Below are 21,225 nucleotides of genomic sequence, written 5' to 3' on the forward strand. Positions count from 1 at the left end.
TTTTCCCCCGTACCTGGATAAATAGGAACTCGGGCAGAATCTCCTCCTCTTTTTCCTTAAACAAGGATCGAAACTAAAACTGGAGTAGAACCTCATCCTCTGAGTTTCTCTTGGTCTTCAGAGAGAAGAAGAGGAACGAAAGAGAGAACAGAAGAGAAGAGAGAGTGAGAATGAGAGGTGTGTAGAAATGAGAGGATTTGAGGCCTATTTATAGGATTTTTCGCCCACCTACCACTACGGCCCGTTCCAAAATCGGAACGGCCCGTTCTGGGCCCTTCAAACCTACGTAAATTTTTCAACTGGAACGGCCCGTTCCCAAACCAGAACGGCCCGTTCTCAAACCCAACAGAATGGCCCGTTTTGATTCCAGAACGGCCCGTTCTCCAAACCAGAACGGCCCGTTCTCCCATCAGAACGGCCCGTTCTGCTTCTACAATTTTGGCCATACTCACTATTTCAGAACGGCCCGTTTCAAAATTGAAACGGCCCGTTCTGGGCCACGAATTGGGCCTTTGGCCCACGAAAAATGGGCTGTTACAATACTTCCCTCCTTTAAGAAATTTCGTCCCCGAAATTTTTGTAATGGTAGACTTCTCTCTTCTTACTTTCTAATCCTTATGCAACCTCTCTACCTTACTGATATACAACTCTATCAATTTTATCAAAGGATTTATAAGGGTAAGACATATAAACTTGGCGAGTCTATCCACTGAAACACAAATAAAATCAATCTCTTAAGCGTCTTAGACAAACCTACCACTAAGGTCTATCCACTCACCATCTCACTTCCAAAATGGAGCGTGTAAGTGCTACAAAAATTCCTAAAGACTTCCAGCATACTAAACACGAGTATACAAATTCCTCCACTCCTCTCTTTATCTTAGGCCACCATGCTTCTATTGCACCACTCTGATACATCCTTCTAAGGTCCCGACACATCTCAGTAACTCCTAAACGAATGTTAAGAATACTCTTATGTCCTTCCTCTAAGATCATTTTTCTTAATTCAAGGTTACTAAGCACCCAAGTTTGTTCTTGCACCTCAAAACAATGTCGGTTTCTACTCAGAAATGGTTATCTATACTTCTACCAATTTTCTCCACTTGGTTCCCTAAGAAAGAATCTGACTCTTAGGCTTCTCTAATTTCATTTATTAATTCACTAGTCACTTTCAACATAATCAATTCAATGATCCTAAGGATAATCTCACACACCAAGCATAAGTCTCTAAATTCTTCAATCAAATCCAACCCTTAAATCATCAAAAATAATATATCAGAGGTCATCATAATCAAGGCATCTGCCATAATATTGGTTTTACTTCTATGTTCATCTCTAAAGATCAAGCACCTAAGCGTAAGTTTACTAGGTATACATATCAGATCTCTAATTTCACTACTCCATCTACACCCAAGTTAAACTCTTATCCATCACCTTATCCTATAGCATCATATCTTGTCACCAAAATGAATCAACTAATAATGCTTCTCCAATTTCCTTCAACAATCCATTCGTTACTCAAGTCATACTTAGTCTCACACTACTAAGGGTAACCTTATAAGCCAAACTTAAATCTCTAATTTGAGCCAAAAAGATTCATCTCTCTAATCATAAGGGAAGACAAATATAAAGGTCTCATACTCAAAGCATCGGTCACCAAAATGGCTTTGCCTGGATAACAAATAAGATCAAAATCTTATTCCTTAAGAAATCCCAACTATCTCTTTTATCTCATATTCAACTCCTTTGGTCAAAAGATATTTAAGGTTCTTATGATCACTAAATACCTCAAGCTTAGAATCATATAGGTAGTGTCTCCAAATCTTAGTATAAATGACAAAATTGCTAACTCAAGGTTATGGGTAAGGTAATTCCTCTCATGAATTCTCAATTTCCTAGAAGCATAAGCTACTATTGTTCCTTCTTGCATCAACACTCTGTCCAAACCTATCTTAGAAGCATCAACCTATACCACAAAAAGTTTACTAAGATCAACCAATGCTAACACTAGTGCACTAGTCGATCTTTCCTTAAAAGTTTGAAAACTACTCTCGCACTTACTATCCCCCACAAGGACAACACTCTTCCTAGACGACCTAGTCAAAAGTAATGCTATCTTAGAAATTTACTCAATAAATCTCTAATAGTAATGAGCTAACCCAAGAAACTCCTAACCTCATTAATAGACTCAAGTATCTCTCACTTAAGCACAACTTCTATATCAGATAGATCTACGACATACCTCCGCCAGAAATTACAGGACCTAGAAAACTCACTTCATACAATCAAAAATCATACTTAGGTAAATTACCGTATAGCTGTCTTGGATACATCTTCATCCTCATCTCCAATATGATGATATCACACCCTAAGGTCAATCTTACTAAACACATAAATACTTGTTAATTGATCCATAAGGTCATCTATCCTCATATCAACATACATGCACATCAAATCATATTAGAATACCTACTTTAAACCTTCATATATACCATTCCTAAGCATGTACGAATCAATCACCATTTACTCCATATAGCATGTACATGAACCAACTTTACCACATAGCATCATATCATCTTAAACAATCTCTCAATGACAAAACCTCAAAACATCATATCCAAATCTATTTTTTTTTATCCTTGTTATGCCTAACAACTCAAAAACATCATTATAGCATATACCTACCTTCAACAACTGTTGTGACACCCTCTACCCCAACATACATATACAGTAATTATAAAAATATATATATAATTTTACATCAATAAAAATCAAATTTCCAACTACGTAAGGGTAAAAAGTTCACATTCATAAACTTAATCCAAATAACATGTAGAGAAATTACAAGGAAATGAAACTGAGTTTTTTTCAAAATGATTTAATAAAAATAACATTCCAATCTAATCCTATTTAAGCCCCGATGTCACATGTCCTATCAGAGCAAATCCCAACATAGAAGCCTAAGCTTCATCACCAACATCATCAGCCTCATGCTGATAATAACCTGTATGACAGTTAGAGAAAACAACACAAGAGAAAAGGGAGTGAGAAACATCTCACTCTGACTCAGAGTGTAGAAATATATGCCAAATAGCCAAACACAAACAAAAACAAGTATAACATAGATAAATTAATAATAACATCACACTTTTCCAAGACATAAACCATCACTTTATCATATAACATTAAGAATGCATATGCATGGACACGGACTACATATTATCATGCATGTGGCGCCAGTAAAACATCACATGGCATATTGCCGCTAGCAATACACGAAGAGTAGTCTAGGAGTACATGCCGGGTCACACCCTCTGCGCACTCTCACTAGAAGGATATACTACCAGAGTCTCGTCGGGATAGCTAAGCCGCGCAAGATACATCCCATGCACACAATGGGCGAGACTGGGACTTCCAAACCGAGCTATCCCCAAGGACTAATCCCCAAAGCTTTTACACTAGGGGGCCTTCTCTGGCGGTGTATTCCATATCGTACCCTTAAAACATTTATGCAAATGATGCATGTCAATCACGACTCTATGCATTCTCATATCACATTATCATTTCCCATGGTCATTTCACATCATCACATTTCGTCATCACATTTCATTATCACATTTCATATTATCTCATCATATTCACAAAGCCTCCACAAAGCACTTTAATTTATATCAAAACAAATACATATTTACATTATACATCACACAAGGAACGTAACAGAACATTCAAAAAGCAAAACAGAAAACATTTATATTTTGCCTATTTTCTCATAGGGTTTCTCGTAGAAACTCACAGAGCACTCTAAATCATATCAAAACTTATTTATTCTCAAAATTAATCACATACTTACACATTACATTCAACAAGGAATATAACAGAGCAATCAGATAGCAAAACAGAAAATATTCATATTTTGTCTGTTTCTCATAGGGTTTCCCATAAGAACCCATAGAGATCTCAAATCATACAATTAATTGCATATAAGAAAAATAATAAGCAAAACAGGTACAATTGGGAGAAATCCCTCATACATGAGCATACAAAAATACAACAAACACAAGATTGGGGGCCAATCCCACTACCCAGCATACAATCCCACACCCAGAGCGAGGTTTCTCACTCCCCCCTTACCTGGATGAGTAGAAGACGGATGGTCTTGGTGTGATCTAAGATCGTTCCTGAGTACTCTTCCTTAGAGCTCTTTGTTTCTCCTCTCTTTTTTTTTCCTAACCCTTCAGAACACAAATGAGGTAGATAGGGTTAACGCTACCTGACTCCTTAAAATTAATCCATTGGGCTGGGTCAACCCAACCCATTTTCCTTCTCTTCTAACCCACTTCTCTTTTTCCTCAAAATAATTAAATAAAATAAATACATGTATATTATAAAATATTTTTCCTCTATAATAATAATATATTTCTGACCCAAAATATAATAATATAATTTCAATAACAAAATATCATATAAAATCAACATTCTCTTAAAACATATAAATATTTATTTAAATATGCTAATAAAAAATACTTATTTAATACGTACAAAATAATTGTCCAAAACAATAATTATTTAAAACGTAAAAAATAATATTCTTCTATAATTATTAAAATAATTATGACCAAATACCATATAATAATAATAATTATAACAAAATATCATAATTAATAATATTATACAAAATAATTTTCATAAATGATTATTATTAAAAACCTTTAAAAATTCAATCAAACACATTTAATTAATCAAAATAATTATAAGGAAATAATTTTTATAAATACAAAAATAAATAATAATTATTCGTAGTATTAGTAAAAAAAATTCGGGATGTTACAATTCTCCCCTCCTTTTAAAAGTTTCGTCCCCGAAATTATCTAAAGCAAATAAAAATGGATATGTCTCTTGCCTTAGACTTTCTAATGTTCCACCTTAGACTTTTGGAATACTACACACAAGTCCACAACTTCCTCTACTCCTCTCTTCATCTTAGACCACCACGTTTCCGCTACGCCACTCTGATACATCCTCCTAAGGTCTTAGTCCATCTTAATAGCTCCTAAGTGAATACTAAGAGTACTCTTATTGCCTCTTTCTAAGATCATCTTCCTTAATTTGGGATTATTAGACACATAGATTCTATCCTGAAACCACAAAACACCATCAACTTCCACTCGAAAAGGGCTATCTATACCCTTACCAATCCTCTCCACTTGGTTCACTAAGAAAGGATCTAACTCTTAGGCTCCTCTAATCTCATCCATTAATTCACTAGTCACCTTCGACATACTCAATTCAATGCTTCTAAGGGTAAGCTCACAAATCAAGCTTAAATCTCTAAACTCTTCAATCAAATTTAACCTTTAAATCATCAAAATGATAGATGAAAGATCATCCTACTCAAGACATCTGTCACCACATTGCCTTTACCTAGATAGCAACTGAGATTAAAATCCTAGTCCTTAAGAAATTCCAACTATCTCTTTTGGTCAAAAGATATTTAAGACTCTAACAATCACTAAATACCTCAAGCTTAGAATCATATAGGTAGTGTCTCCAAATCTTAATGTAATATCATAACCACTAACTCATAGATAAGGTAGTTCCTCTCATGAATTTTCAATTGCCTAGAAACATAAGCTACTACCTTTCCTTCTTGCATCAACAATGCATCCAAATTCATCTTATAAGTACTACTATATACCACAAAAGGCTTACTAAAATCCAATAATATTAACACTAGTCAATCTTGCCTTAAGAGTTGGAACTACTCTCATACTTACTATCCCACATAAAGAGAATACTCCTCCTAGTGAATGTAGTTAAGGGCAATGCTATCTTAGAAATTCCTTCAATAAATCTCCAATAATAATAAGCTAACCTCATAAAACTCTTATCTTCACTAACTGGCTTAGATATCTCCCCACTTAAACACAACTTCTACCTGAGACAGATCCATGTTTACCTCAACTGGAATTTACTGGAACTAGAAAACTTATCTCATACAATAAAATAAAATAATAAAATAAAATAAAATAAGATAAAATAAAATAGTAATACTTAGATAACTTAATATACAATTGTCTTGAATATATCTCCACCCTCAACTACAATATGATCATATCACACCCTAAGATCAATCTCAGTAACCACACGACATTCACCAATTGATCCCTAAGATCATCTATCCACATATCAACATACATGCATATTAAATCATATTAGAATACCTACTTTAAACCTTCAAATATACCCTCCATAAGCATGTACATGAACAACCCTTACCACATAGCATCATACAATCTTAAACAACCTCTCAATCCACATGAAAACACCTCAAAACATCTTAACAAAATCAATTCTTATCCTTGCATTGCCTACTAACCCAAAAACATTATTACAGCCTACTTCTCCTTTCAACAACTATCAAAGAAAATAACACACAGAGAGTTATACTCATCCAAATGATCTCAAACCTATCTCAAACGAAAGCTAAGAGAATAAGCTACAACTCCTATGAAGACATAAGATTCTAAAAAGATCATCTTCTTAGCTAAAAATCTCAAAAACCGCAGCAGATATACTCAGCGCTTACAGCTAGACCTTTGATCACCAAAGTAGCTATAACTAGAGTTCTAGACCTCCGTTTTACATGATTCCAGTTCCATTGGAAAGATAACGTCCAAGGCTACAACTTTTGTGAAGACCATAAAATCTAAATCTGTCAATATGGTACTCATACGGGAACAACAAGACTGCAGCGAAAATATCCTCTACACCAAACAGCAATAGTATATCAATATATCTAAGCCCACAAAAATACCTCAACCCTTCCAAACTCAAACCTCAACTTCATATTCAAGCTTTCCACTACAATCCTAAACCAAAACAATTCACATATTCAGTATAAAAGGCTTAGAAAATAAAATTCACATGCTACCTAAATCATAAAAGGTCAACATGCAACCATCAAACTCTAGAAATCATCAACACTTCAATCTCTCCTTAAGAATACCAAAACTCCAATTCTCAACATACATCATCCTTGGATTCAATCGCTACAACTATAGCTTTCAAAAATTCCACCAATCGTAAACTCTTAATACACTAAAAAAAATCATTGTCTTACCCAAATCTATGGCCTCAATAGTTCCTACAATATTAGCATAATATCTCGTATACCACTACTCGCACATATGCTTGCAACACAAGCGATATCACTCAACCACTACTTCTTACGTAAGCAAGAAGTATCAAACAAATAAGATATTATAAGAATGAAGAAAAGCGGTCATAATGGTATTAGCTAACACTATCATGACTATCATTCCTCTAATTACAAAATAACTTAACAAGAAGAACATCATCATCATCAAAGCAAAACATCATCAAAGTACACAACAAATAAGACACAATTAGAGTACACAACAGAATCACGATAAGTACATAACTCACGGCCGATTGGATCAACCTGCTCTGATACTACTTAATGTGACACCCTCTACCCCAACATACATATACAGTAATTATAAAAATATATATATAATTTTACATCAATAAAAATCAAATTTCCAACTACGTAAGGGTAAAAAGTTCACATTCATAAACTTAATCCAAATAACATGTAGAGAAATTACAAGGAAATGAAACTGAGTTTTTTTCAAAATGATTTAATAAAAATAACATTCCAATCTAATCCTATTTAAGCCCCGATGTCACATGTCCTATCAGAGCAAATCCCAACATAGAAGCCTAAGCTTCATCACCAACATCATCAGCCTCATGCTGATAATAACCTGTATGACAGTTAGAGAAAACAACACAAGAGAAAAGGGAGTGAGAAACATCTCACTCTGACTCAGAGTGTAGAAATATATGCCAAATAGCCAAACACAAACAAAAACAAGTATAACATAGACAAATTAATAATAACATCACCCTTTTCCAAGACATAAACCATCACTTTATCATATAACATTAAGAATGCATATGCATGGACACGGACTACATATTATCATGCATGTGGCGCCAGTAAAACATCACATGGCATATTGTCGCTAGCAATACACGAAGAGTAGTCTAGGAGTACATGCCGGGTCACACCCTCTGCGCACTCTCACTAGAAGGATATACTACCAGAATCTCGTCGGGATAGCTAAGCCGCGCAAGATACATCCCATGCACACAATGGGCGAGACTGGGACTTCCAAACCGAGCTATCCCCAAGGACTAATCCCCAAAGCTTTTACACTAGGGGGCCTTCTCTGGCGGTGTATTCCAGATCGTACCCTTAAAACATTTATGCAAATGATGCATGTCAATCACGACTCTATGCATTCTCATATCACATTATCATTTCCCATGGTCATTTCACATCATCACATTTCGTCATCACATTTCATTATCACATTTCATATTATCTCATCATATTCACAAAGCCTCCACAGAGCACTTTAATTTATATCAAAACAAATACATATTTACATTATACATCACACAAGGAACGTAACAGAACATTCAAAAAGCAAAACAGAAAACATTTATATTTTGCCTATTTTCTCATAGGGTTTCCCGTAGAAACTCACAGAGCACTCTAAATCATATCAAAACATATTTATTCTCAAAATTAATCACATACTTACACATTACATTCAACAAGGAATATAACAGAGTAATCAGATAGCAAAACAGAAAATATTCATATTTTGTCTGTTTCTCATAGGGTTTCCCATAAGAACCCATAGAGATCTTAAATCATACAATTAATTGCATATAAGAAAAATAATAAGCAAAACAGGTACAATTGAGAGAAATCCCTCATACATGAGCATACAAAAATACAACAAACACAAGATTGGGGGCCAATCCCACTACCCAGCATACAATCCCACACCCAGAGTGAGGTTTCTCACTCCCCCCTTACCTGGATGAGTAGAAGACGGATGGTCTTGGTGTGATCTAAGATCGTTCCTGAGTACTCTTCCTTAGAGCTCTTTGTTTCTCCTCTCTTTTTTTTTCCTAACCCTTCAGAACGCAAATGAGGTAAATAGGATTAACGCTACCTGACTCCTTAAAATTAATCCATTGGGCTTGGTCAACCCAACCCATTTTCCTTCTCTTCTAACCCACTTCTCTTTTTCCTCAAAATAATTAAATAAAATAAATACATGTATATTATAAAATATTTTTCCTCTATAATAATAATATATTTCTGACCCAAAATATAATAATATAATTTCAGAACAAAATATCATATAAAATCAACATTCTCTTAAAACATATAAATATTTATTTAAATATGCTAATAAAAAATACTTATTTAATACGTACAAAATAATTGTCCAAAACAATAATTATTTAAAACCTAAAAAATAATATTCTTCTATAATTATTAAAATAATTATGACCAAATACCATATAATAATAATAATTATAACAAAATATCATAATTAATAATATTATACAAAATAATTTTCATAAATGATTATTATTAAAAACCTTTAAAAATTCAATCAAACACATTTAATTAATCAAAATAATTATAAGGAAATAATTTTTATAAATACAAAAATAAATAATAATTATTCGTAGTATTAGTAAAAAAAATTCGGGATGTTACAACTGTCAAAGCAAATGACACACAAAGAGTTATACTCATCCAAATGATCTCAAACCTATCTCAAAAGAAAGCTAAGAAAATAAGCTACAACTCTTATGAAGACATAAGATTCCAAAAAGATCATCTTCTTAGCTAAAAATTTCAAAAACCTCAGCAGATATATTCGGCGCTTACAACTAGACCTTTGATCACTAAAGTAGTTATAACTGGAGTTCTAGACCTTCGTTTTACCTAATTTCAGTTCCATTGGAAAGATAACGTCCAAGGCTATAACTTTCATGAAGACCATAAAATCTAAATCTGTCAATATGGTAGTCATAATGGCACAACAAAACTGCAGCCAAAATATCCTCTACACCAAACAGCAATAGTATATCAATATATCTAAGGCCACAAAAATACATCAACCCTTCCAAACTCACACCTCAACTTCATATTCAAGTTTCCCACTACAATCCTAAACCAAAACAACTCACATATTTAGCACAACAGACTTAGAAAATAAAACTCACATGCTACCTAAACCATAAACGGTAAACATGCCAACACCAACACTCAAGGGAATTACCAACATTTCAATCTCTCACTAAGGAGACAATCAACTTAGATTCAACTGCTACAACTATAGATGTCAGAAACTTCACCAATCGCAAACTCTTAGTACACTCGACAAATCAATGTATCACTCACATCTAAAGTTCTAGTTGGCTAGCACAAGGCTTCGTTCACTATTACTGGCACATATGTTCGCAACACGAGCGATACTATTTAACCACTACTTCTTACATAAGTAAGAAGTATCAAAACCAATGAGTAATCATCAACTAAGCTATATCATGTCTTCCAGATAAATCCTAAGAACACAATGCATACAAATAAATAAACAAAATCAATCATCACATTAGCACATCAATAAGTTACAGTCAAATCATCACATTACTCATCTACCAAACAAGCATAGTAGACTCATAACTCACGGCCGATTGGATCGACCTGCTCTGATACCACTAAATGTGACACCCTTACTACCCCAACACATATATAATATAATTTAATTAAGAAGAATAAACTTTCAAAGGGTTCGTAAAAGGGTTCACATAAAACTTCAAATCTGTTCTTTCTTCAATATAAGAGAATGACTAAAAAATAAAACTTGAAAGGTAAAATTTAAGAGTTTACAATTTTAAAATCATTTATTACAATACCAAATCCATATAAATATTCTGTCCTAGAAATCCTCTGCCCCGATGTCACACTATCAGAGCATTCCCATAATTTAACTGTTGGCATTCTAGATGCCACTCGTAGCCGGATCTTCTTCACCTAAAATATCCACAGTTTATACGGTGAGAAAAGAAAATATCTATATGCAAAGTACATACAAACACATCACAATATAATCTCATCATATATAATTCCATTATTTAATAATATATATATATATATATATCAATCATTCATCATCTTCGCATCTCAATTCACATTTAACATATCTCATTTCACATGCATATCTCAATCCATCATAATCCACACCAATTATACAATTTACAACATCATTTCCATATTCATAATTCATGTCAATCTTACAATTAACAATATCATTTCCACATCCATAATTCACACCAATTTTACATTTAACAAATATCATTTCCACATCCATAATTCACACCAATCTCACAATTAACACTATGCCAAGACCTCGCTACATCTGACACAAGTGATACGGGTTAATTGCCTCCCACACCAAACCAGGGTCACGCCCTCCCTGTAGCATCACTTACCCAGGGGCCGTGCCATCCCTAGTCATTAAGGAGTACGCTCGTCCCTGAAGCATCACCTACCCAGGGTTCGTATCATCCCTGATCATCCAGGAGTACGCTCGTCCCTGAATCATCAACTACCCAGGGTTCGTATCATCCCTGATCATCCAGGAGTACGCTCGTCCCTGAAGCATCCACTACCAGGGTTCGTATCATCCTCGATCCTTTAGTGTGAGGAACCACAATCACATTACAATCCACATAGTCTCTTGCAATTAACTCTATGTCAGGGCTGCCATAATCGACATAAGTGGTGTGTGTTAACTGTCTTACTCATCCCACACTATGCTAGGGTCACGCCCTCCCTGTAGCACCACTTACCCAGGGGTCGTGCCATCCCTAGTCATTAGTGTGAGGAAACACATCGCAATCACATTTTTAATCATGTCCATACAACATCTCATCTCATATCACGATTCCATATCACATACACAATTCCATATCACATACTCAACAGATAAGTCTAACAAAATAAGGGTTTACACATCCTCAAGCAATTCACATCTCAATCATCAATTCTTATAAAATAATATAAGAATAACATTCATAAACTAATATAATAAACATTGGAATTATCAATTTAATATAATTTCAACATAAACAGTAAAACCCCTAATTGTTCCAAAACCTAGCTCACAGGCACTTTTCTACAATTTCGTTCTCTCTCCCAGATCATCATTCTTACGATTTAAATATATATTTCTAATCCTCAACACATACGGAATCTAATGGTATAATTAATTCCTCAAACAGAAATAATCCAATTTTTCCGAAACCTAACCTACAGGCACTTTTCTATAATTTCGTTCTCTCTCCTAGAGCATCATTTTTACAAACAAAATATATATTTATTGTCCTAAATATATACAGAATCAAATAATGCCAATAATTCTTCAAACAGAAATATTTCTAAAATTGCTCATAATTCTAAGGGGTTCTTCCTCTACCCAATTCCCTCATGTAACTCTATATATAAATAATTCCCTTTTCCCCCGTACCTGGATAAATAGGAACTCGGGCAGAACCTCCTCCTCTTTTTCCTTAAACAAGGATCGGAACTAAAACTGGAGTAGAACCTCATCCTCTGAGTTCCTCTTGGTCTTCAGAGAGAAGAAGAGGAACGAAAGAGAGAACAGAAGAGAAGCGAGAGTGAGAATGAGAGGTGTGTAGAAATGAGAGGATTTGAGGCCTATTTATAGGATTTTTCGCCCACCTACCACTACGGCCCGTTCCAAAATCGGAACGGCCCGTTCTGGGCCCTTCAAACCTACGTAAATTTTTCAACTGGAACGGCCCGTTCCCAAACTAGAACGGCTCGTTCTCAAACCCAACAGAACGGCCCGTTTTGATTCCAGAACGACCCGTTCTCCAAACCAGAACGGCCCGTTCTCCCATCAGAACGGCCCGTTCTGCTTCTACAATTTTGGCCATACTCACTATTCCAGAACGGCCCGTTTGAAAATTGAAACGGCCCGTTCTGGGCCACGAATTGGGCCTTTGGCCCACGAAAAATGGGCTGTTACACTGACTAGTCACTACAAGTATAATTCAAATTTTATTGTATCATGAAAATCTTATATATGAGTTGTATATATATTTATATTTATATATATACATATATATGTATATGTTTAATATTGATTATAAATAATTCTGTTTATTCTTTTGAATTATTGTATTTATTGGATATTGTTCTTACTCCTCTCTTTTCTTTGTTTTTATAAATTAAATATATTACAAAATAGATGGATCTACTTTGGATTCCAGATCATTTTGCAGTTGATATAGCTGTGGTATTCCTTGGAAGGAATTGGAATGTGGAGGCTATTTGATGAATCTATTACAATTTTTGTAAATTTATTTTCACAATCAATGTAAATATTGTAATAAAAGTGAAAGAAAAATATATTGTGTAAAATAATACATTATGGTAAATATTTTAGAACGATATATCATGTATTAAATTCACAAAATATGATTGTTCTTTACCTTTATCTTTATTATGAAAAAAAATATTGTTAACGATATAATTGTGAAAATATTATATAAGAAAATATATAATTATTATTATATAAATTGGGCGTTAGAATCGGACGTTACAATTGCGAAGTTGTTGGTTTATATATAGTTATTTATTTGGTCTTTATTCATCATTCAAGTATGTATTCTGAGTCTAATTAAGATTATCTTAAGTTTCTATATAGAACACATTTTGTCATCAAACCTGTTTCAAAAAACGTCTACCAAAACAATGGCAAGAAGAAACAAATGTAATCGGTCAACAAACAAATCAACTAAGATACAACCAGTTGCTCGGAAGGAGATGAGGAAAACAACAAAACCGCTTCAAGAAATTGTTTATATTTCTTCCAGGTTCTTTCATTTAAAATTCGTTATTTAATTTTTTATTTTATGTGATTTTTAATTATGTGACACCCTTCTACCTCATAATAGATAAGTAACAACAATAAGAATAATTCAATAAATATAACATCAAGAAGGGTCCACATATTTTAATAAAAACTCATAGGTTCACAAGTCTTGAAATAAATAGAAATAATAATAATAATAATAAAGTTTTACTCTTAAAAGAAAATTATCAAGGTCTCTAAAGAAAAATGAAAGGGATCCAGAATTTACAAATATAAGGTGAATATAAAACTCCTAAAAATAAGTCTCCTCAAACGACAAATAACAATTCATAACTAAAGCATCCTAAATTCATGCCCCAATGTCACATCCTATCAGAGCAGAACCCTTTCCCTTTAGAACTCAACACTATGAGTGTCTTCATCTTCACCTAAAGGAAAACCACATAAAAACAGGACGGTGAGAGATAGATAACATCATATATGAACATAGAGCTACCCAATTCCCACCCCACACCGTGCACCAAAATATCATCATTAACTATAAACAACAAATACATCTCATATAATTACCAAACATCATTTTTTTTCAATCATACAAGCTTTCATACACATGCTCACTATATGCTCATACACATCTCCTCTCCTAAGAGTCTCAACTTGGCACTCCGCACAATGGGCGTACCTCGTCAATTCCCTTAGTTGTTGCCAATGCGGGCATACCGTTCTCACACCCTCCCAGGGCCGGTATGTTGCACGGTTAAACACCCAGCGGCCCGTGCAAAGGCAATCCACCCACCGTTAAACCCTCTGTGGCCAGTGAGCTGCGCAGTTAAACACCCAACGGCCCACGCATGGAATGCCTCCCGTCATGGTCCCCCCTGTCTCAACCCCTCTCTGGGCCCAGGGTCCAATGCAATATAGCCACGTCTGGCTTCTCAAGCACCACATGCAACTCATAAGTCTCATGCAACTCATGCATCCCACGTAACTCATAATTAATGCATCTCCATTATATAACATCATCACATGCCAATAACAATCCATGCAATATCATCCTCACATGCTAGGTACCTATCATTAAGTTATCAACATCATAGACCACAAATTTCACATAATTCTTCACACACATCACAATATCTATGACATTCAGTTAATAATTTAACCATAACTCGAGATATACATATCCTTTCTAAGTGATCCCAACTCCATTAGAATTCTAACATCAATATCTACAACTTTCATGAAGAACACAAATCCTAATAAAGTCGTTTAGGTTACCATTCAGGGCTCACAAAAATTGATGTTGTGGTTCGCACACAGATTGGAAGCCTCAAATTGCAACTCACATAACTTGATCAAATATTAATATTTTTACAGGATTCTTGTGTCTAAATGGTAGCCCCAGATGTCTAGTTTCTAACAAAACAAACGGCACTCGATTTGGATAACTACACAGAAAGATATCGCAAAATTACAAATGTATGTCGGGGTCCCGACGCCCGACGCTCAAAACTGGCACTGAGCGCCCAAATCTCTGCCCAGACTCCCCTCTGTGAAATTAAACCTGCGTTTTACGAGTTTCAACAAGGTTTTTACCAATTTTCACTACTTCTACACCCCGTTGGTTCAGTTTAACTCCATTTATATTCTTCATACGTTCCAAATCAATCCATACACATCTCAAGCCTCAAAAATTGGTTTCCATTGGTTTTACAAAAAAAAAATCTAAACTCTTCTTAACACATAAAATTCAAGTCATCAAATTTAAGGATAAAGAATTAATAAGAAAGCCCCAATGGAATTCAAAGACAATTCAAGAAATAAGTTCTTCCAAATGAATTAAGAATTTAGAACATCGATTGCACAGATAATCGTTCAGAATTTTAAATAGAGTTCCTAGAGGGACTTAGGGATTGCCCTCACTACCCGAACACCCCTATATTCACATATGAAGAAACCCATCTCCCCCGTACCTGGATGAGCAGAAGATGATTGGTCTTGGTGTGATCTAAGATCGTTCCTGAGTACTCTTCCTTAGAGCTCTTTGTTTCTCCTCTTTTTTTCCCTAACCCTTCAGAACGCAAATGAGGCAGATAGGGTTAACACCACCTGACTCCTTTCTTAAAATTAATCCATTGGACTGGGTCAACCCAACCCATTTTCCTTCTCTTCTAACCCACTTCTAATTTTCCTCAAAATAATTAAATAAAATAAATACATGTATATTATAAAATATTTTTTCTCTATAATAATAATATATTTCTGACCCTAAATATAATAATATAATTTCAATAACAAAATATCATATAAAATCAACCTTCTCTTAAAACATATAAATATTTATTTAAAATGCTAATAAAAATACTTATTTAATACGTACAAAATAATTGTCCAAAATAATAATTATTTAAAACGTACAAAATAATATTCCTCTATAATTATTAAAATAATTATGACCAAATACCATATAATAATAATAATAATAATAATAATAATCTTTTTGAAAATTGGGGTGTTACAAATTACATCTTGTAATATATTTTTTTTACAATTACAGTACAAGTGCTCATTGCTCATCAAGTATCTCAGCAAAAAAATGACAGAGATAAATATTATAATATCTCAAATGCGTCATCTCCCATAAAATTTGTTGGAAGTAGGATTGATAAGGATGTGGAACAAGCTAGTGCTAAGGATCCACTAATAGACACTTTCAATAGCTTAGCCGGAATGATAGTGGATAAATATCCCAAATTGAAGTTCGCGCTTTCTCCATCAGGACTTCCAATACTTATTGACAATAACTAACAAAGTTCTTCAACTAATTCACATCAAAATCCTTCAAGAGTGGATTGTCAAAATGAAAGTAGAAGGAGGTTGCTCGATCATTATGAAGCAGATAATGATTATTATATAAATTTTCAACCAATGCCTTCGTATATGATTGATGGAAGTATCGTTGGTGTACAAATACCAAAAGTAAGTTTTAATTATATATATATATATATATATATATATTAATAATAATTACTAATTTTATTATCAATTTATTTAAATCAAATGTTGTTTACAATAACATATATTAAATATTTTTTTTTGCAGAAAATTCCTATTATATTTAGACCTCCTTCCAATATGAAACTAGACGGAGATGACATATATTTTGCAGTGTATATATTCATGCGCGACGAAGATAACGGGTATGTAATAAATTAAATTATTATTTTTAATATCAATAATTATACATGATATCTTTGGTGTAGGAACGAAATTCTTGTCAAATGCAAATCTTTTGTTGGAGATAGGAAAACATTAAAGACCCTTATGCCCAATTGTTGGTTGGATCAAGAGGTAAGACAAAACCTATAAATTATATAGCTATGATTAAATTAATTTTTTTATGTCAAGATAATTCATTTTATATTTATCAATTTTAGGTTATTAATTTGATGGCTTGTAAGCTTAGATTCTTTGAGAGCTTAACGGCCCATAAGTCAACAGTCGTGGAATATAATACTTGGTACTTGCCAACTACATTTGCGGTGAGAATACTTGTACAATATTTTAGATTTTATTATTAATTTTTTAATATATAACCTTCCGATTTTATTTCTTTTGTGTCATAATAGCAATATGCACTTAGTAAGGGTCATATGCCTACAAAAGCAATGGATTTCATCAAGGAAGAATTTATGGGAAAATTGAAGTTTATGCAAAAGGTTATTTATTATCTAACTAGTTTATATTTTATGTTTTCACATTTTATAAAATAAAATTTATAGGTGTAAATTTCTATCCCTAATGATGAGAAAAATTCTATTTGCATATTATTATTCCTATCAACGACAATAACGATCATTGGTACCTACTTGTAGTTGACATATATGAAAGGAAGTTGTTAATATTATATTCCTTATCATGTGTTGAAAGAGACAAGCACAGAAAGCTACAAGTGCAAAAACTGGTATTTATAAACTATATTTTATAAACATTATATTTATCCATGTTACCTTTTCTATTCTAACAAATATTTTTATTTTTTTAAGGCAATATTCTTATATGAGATGATTTTATCGGACAAGTTGTTTTTAAATGATGACGATATATTTGGATATCAACATGTCATATCAGACTTTCCTATCGTTGTGCCTAGAAATCTTGGTCGTCAAGAACATGGATCGTAAATCTTATTATTTGATTATATGTATTATTTATAATTAAGGTATATCATTAATCAAATAGATTAAACTTACATTAAAAAAAATTCATTGCATGTTAGTGGTGACTGTGGAGTTTGGGTTTGCAAATGGATGAAAGATTGCGGATATTCAAACGATTATCATGAAGTACAAATAAGTATATTATCTGTTGCACTATAATAAAAATTATATTTATGCTATAACATATTTTTGAAAATAATTTTTTTAATTGTCATAACTTTATTTGTATTATGTTTGATAGGTTAACCCGAGTACAAGAATGCAGATTGCAATTAATTTGGTTAATTGTTGTTATAATGATTTGAAGGAGGATATATTTCGAAAAGCAGTTCAACATTGGGATGCTAGCATGGCAAAACCTTGAAGAGTTCTTTTGGTTTTAAATGTTTTTAGGTTCTATAAATATAAAAATCAAAATCTATAAATAAAAACTAAAGAACCTAAAAACATTTAAAACCAAAAAAACTCTTCAAGGTTTTGTCATGCTAGCATCCCAATGTTGAGCTGTTTTTCGAAATATATCCTCCTTCAAATCATTATAACAACAATTAACCAAATTAATTGCAATCTACATTCTTGTACTCGGGTTAACCTATCACAAACATAATACAAATAAAGTTATGACAATTAAAAAAATTATTTTCAAAAATATGTTATAGCATAAATATAATTTTTATTATAATGCAACAGATAATATACTTATTTGTACTTCATGATAATCGTTTGAATATCCGCAATCTTTCATCCATTTGCAAACCCAAACTCCACAGTCACCACTAACATGCAATGAATTTTTTTTAATGTAGGTTTAATCTATTTGATTAATGATATACCTTAATTATAAATAATATATAATCAAATAATAAGACTTACGATTCATATTTTTGACGACCAAGATTTCTAGGCACAACGATAGGAAAGTCTGATATGACATGTTGATATCCAAATATATCGTCATCATTTAAAAATAACTTGTCCGATAAAATCATCTCATATAAGAATATTGCCTTAAAAAAATAAAAATATTTGTTAGAATAGAAAAGGTAACATGGATAAATATAATGTTTATAAAATATAGTTTATAAATACCAGTTTCTGCACTTGTAGCTTTCTGTGCTTGTCTCTTTCAACACATGGTAAGGAATATAATATTAACAACTTCCTTTCATATATGTCAACTACAAGTAGGTACCAATGATCGTTATTGTCGTTGATAGGAATAAAAATCTGCAAATAGAATTTTTCTCATCATTAATAGGGATAGAAATTTACACCTATAAATTTTATTTTATAAAATGTGAAAACATAAAATATAAACTAGTTAGATAATAAATAACCTTTTGCATAAACTTCAATTTTCCCATAAATTCTTCCTTGATGAAATCCATTTCTTTTGTAGGCATATGACCCTTACTAAGTGCATATTGCTATTATGACACAAAAGAAATAAAATTGGAAGGTTATATATTAAAAAATTAATAATAAAATCTAAAATATTGTACAAGTATTCTCACCGCAAATGTAGTTGACAAGTATCAAGTATTATATTCCACGACTGTTGACTTATGGGCCGTTAAGCTCTCAAAGAATCTAAGCTTACAAGCCATCAAATTAATAACCTAAAATTGATAAATATAAAATGAATTATCTTGACATAAAAAATTTTAATTTAATCATAGCTATATAATTTATAGGTTTTGTCTTACCTCTTGATCCAACCAATAATTGGGCATAAGGGTATTTAATGTTTTCCTATCTCTAACAAAAGATTTGCATTTGACAAGAATTTTGTTCCTACACCAAAGATATCATGTATAATTATTGATATTAAAAATAATTATTAATATTAAAAATAATAATTTAATTTATTACATACCCGTGAAGATTATCTTCGTCGCGCATGAATATATACACTGCAAAATATGTGTCATCTCTGTCTAGTTTCATATTGGAAGGAGGTCTAAATATAATAGGAATTTTCTGCAAAAAAAAATATTTAATATATGTTACTATAAACAACATTTGATTTAACACAATAAATTGATAATAAAATTAGTAAATATTATTAATATATATATATATATATATATATATATAATTAAAACTTACTTTTGGTATTTGAACACCAACAATAATATACGGAGAAAATTTATATAATAATCATTATCTGCTTCATAATGATCGAGCAACTTCCTTCTACTTTCACTTTGACAATCCACTCTTGAAGGATTTTGATGTGAATTAGTTGAAGAACTTTGTTGGTTATTGTCAATAAGTATTGGAAGTCCTGATGGAGAAAGCGCGAACTTCAATTTGGGATATTTATCCACTATCATTCTGGTTAAGCTATTGAAAGTGTCTATTAGTGGATCCTTGGCACTAGCTTATTCCACATCCTTATCAATCCTACTTCCAACAAATTTTATGGGAGATGACGCATCGGAGATATTATAATATTTATCTCTGTCATTTTTTTGCTGAGATACTTGATGAGCACTTGTACTGTAATTGTAAAAAAAATATATTACAGATGTAATTAAAAATCACATAAAATAAAAAAATTAAATAATGGGTTTTAAATGAAAGAACCTGGAAGAAATATAAACAAATTTCTTGAAGCGGTTTTGTTGTTTTCTTCATCTCCTTCCGAGCAACTGGTTGTATCTTAGTTGATTTGTTTGTTGACCGCTTACATTTGTTTCTTCTTGCCATTGTTTTCGTAGATGATTTTTGAAACAGGTTTGATGACAAAATGTGTTCTATATAAAAACTTAAGATAATCCTAATTAGACTCAGAATATATAATTGAATGATGAATAAAGACCTAATAAATAACTATATATAAACCAACAACTTCGCAATTATTTTGAATTACTGATAATTTAGATAATAAACAAAATTATATTTGATAAGAAGATAAAAACATTTTGTAATATATTTTTTATATTGTTTTAAAAATATTATATTTTAGTTTAAAGATATATGTGATAAATAAAAAATTAATCGTATTTTAAATTTCTTTATTTTACAGAATATGTAAAAATTTGGATTAATTAATTATTTTTTAAGTAACATTTGTTTTTAATTGTAACCTTTTTTATTTAACAAATTATATGTAAATTTTTAATATTTCAGCTTTCACCAAAATCATTACAATATTTTTAAATAAAAAATTTGTTATATGTCAGTTAAAAGAAATTACT

Source organism: Cajanus cajan, chromosome 2, assembly GCF_000230855.2.
Source record: "Cajanus cajan strain Asha chromosome 2, NIPB_CcT2T_4, whole genome shotgun sequence".
Classification (NCBI taxonomy): Eukaryota; Viridiplantae; Streptophyta; class Magnoliopsida; order Fabales; family Fabaceae; genus Cajanus; species Cajanus cajan.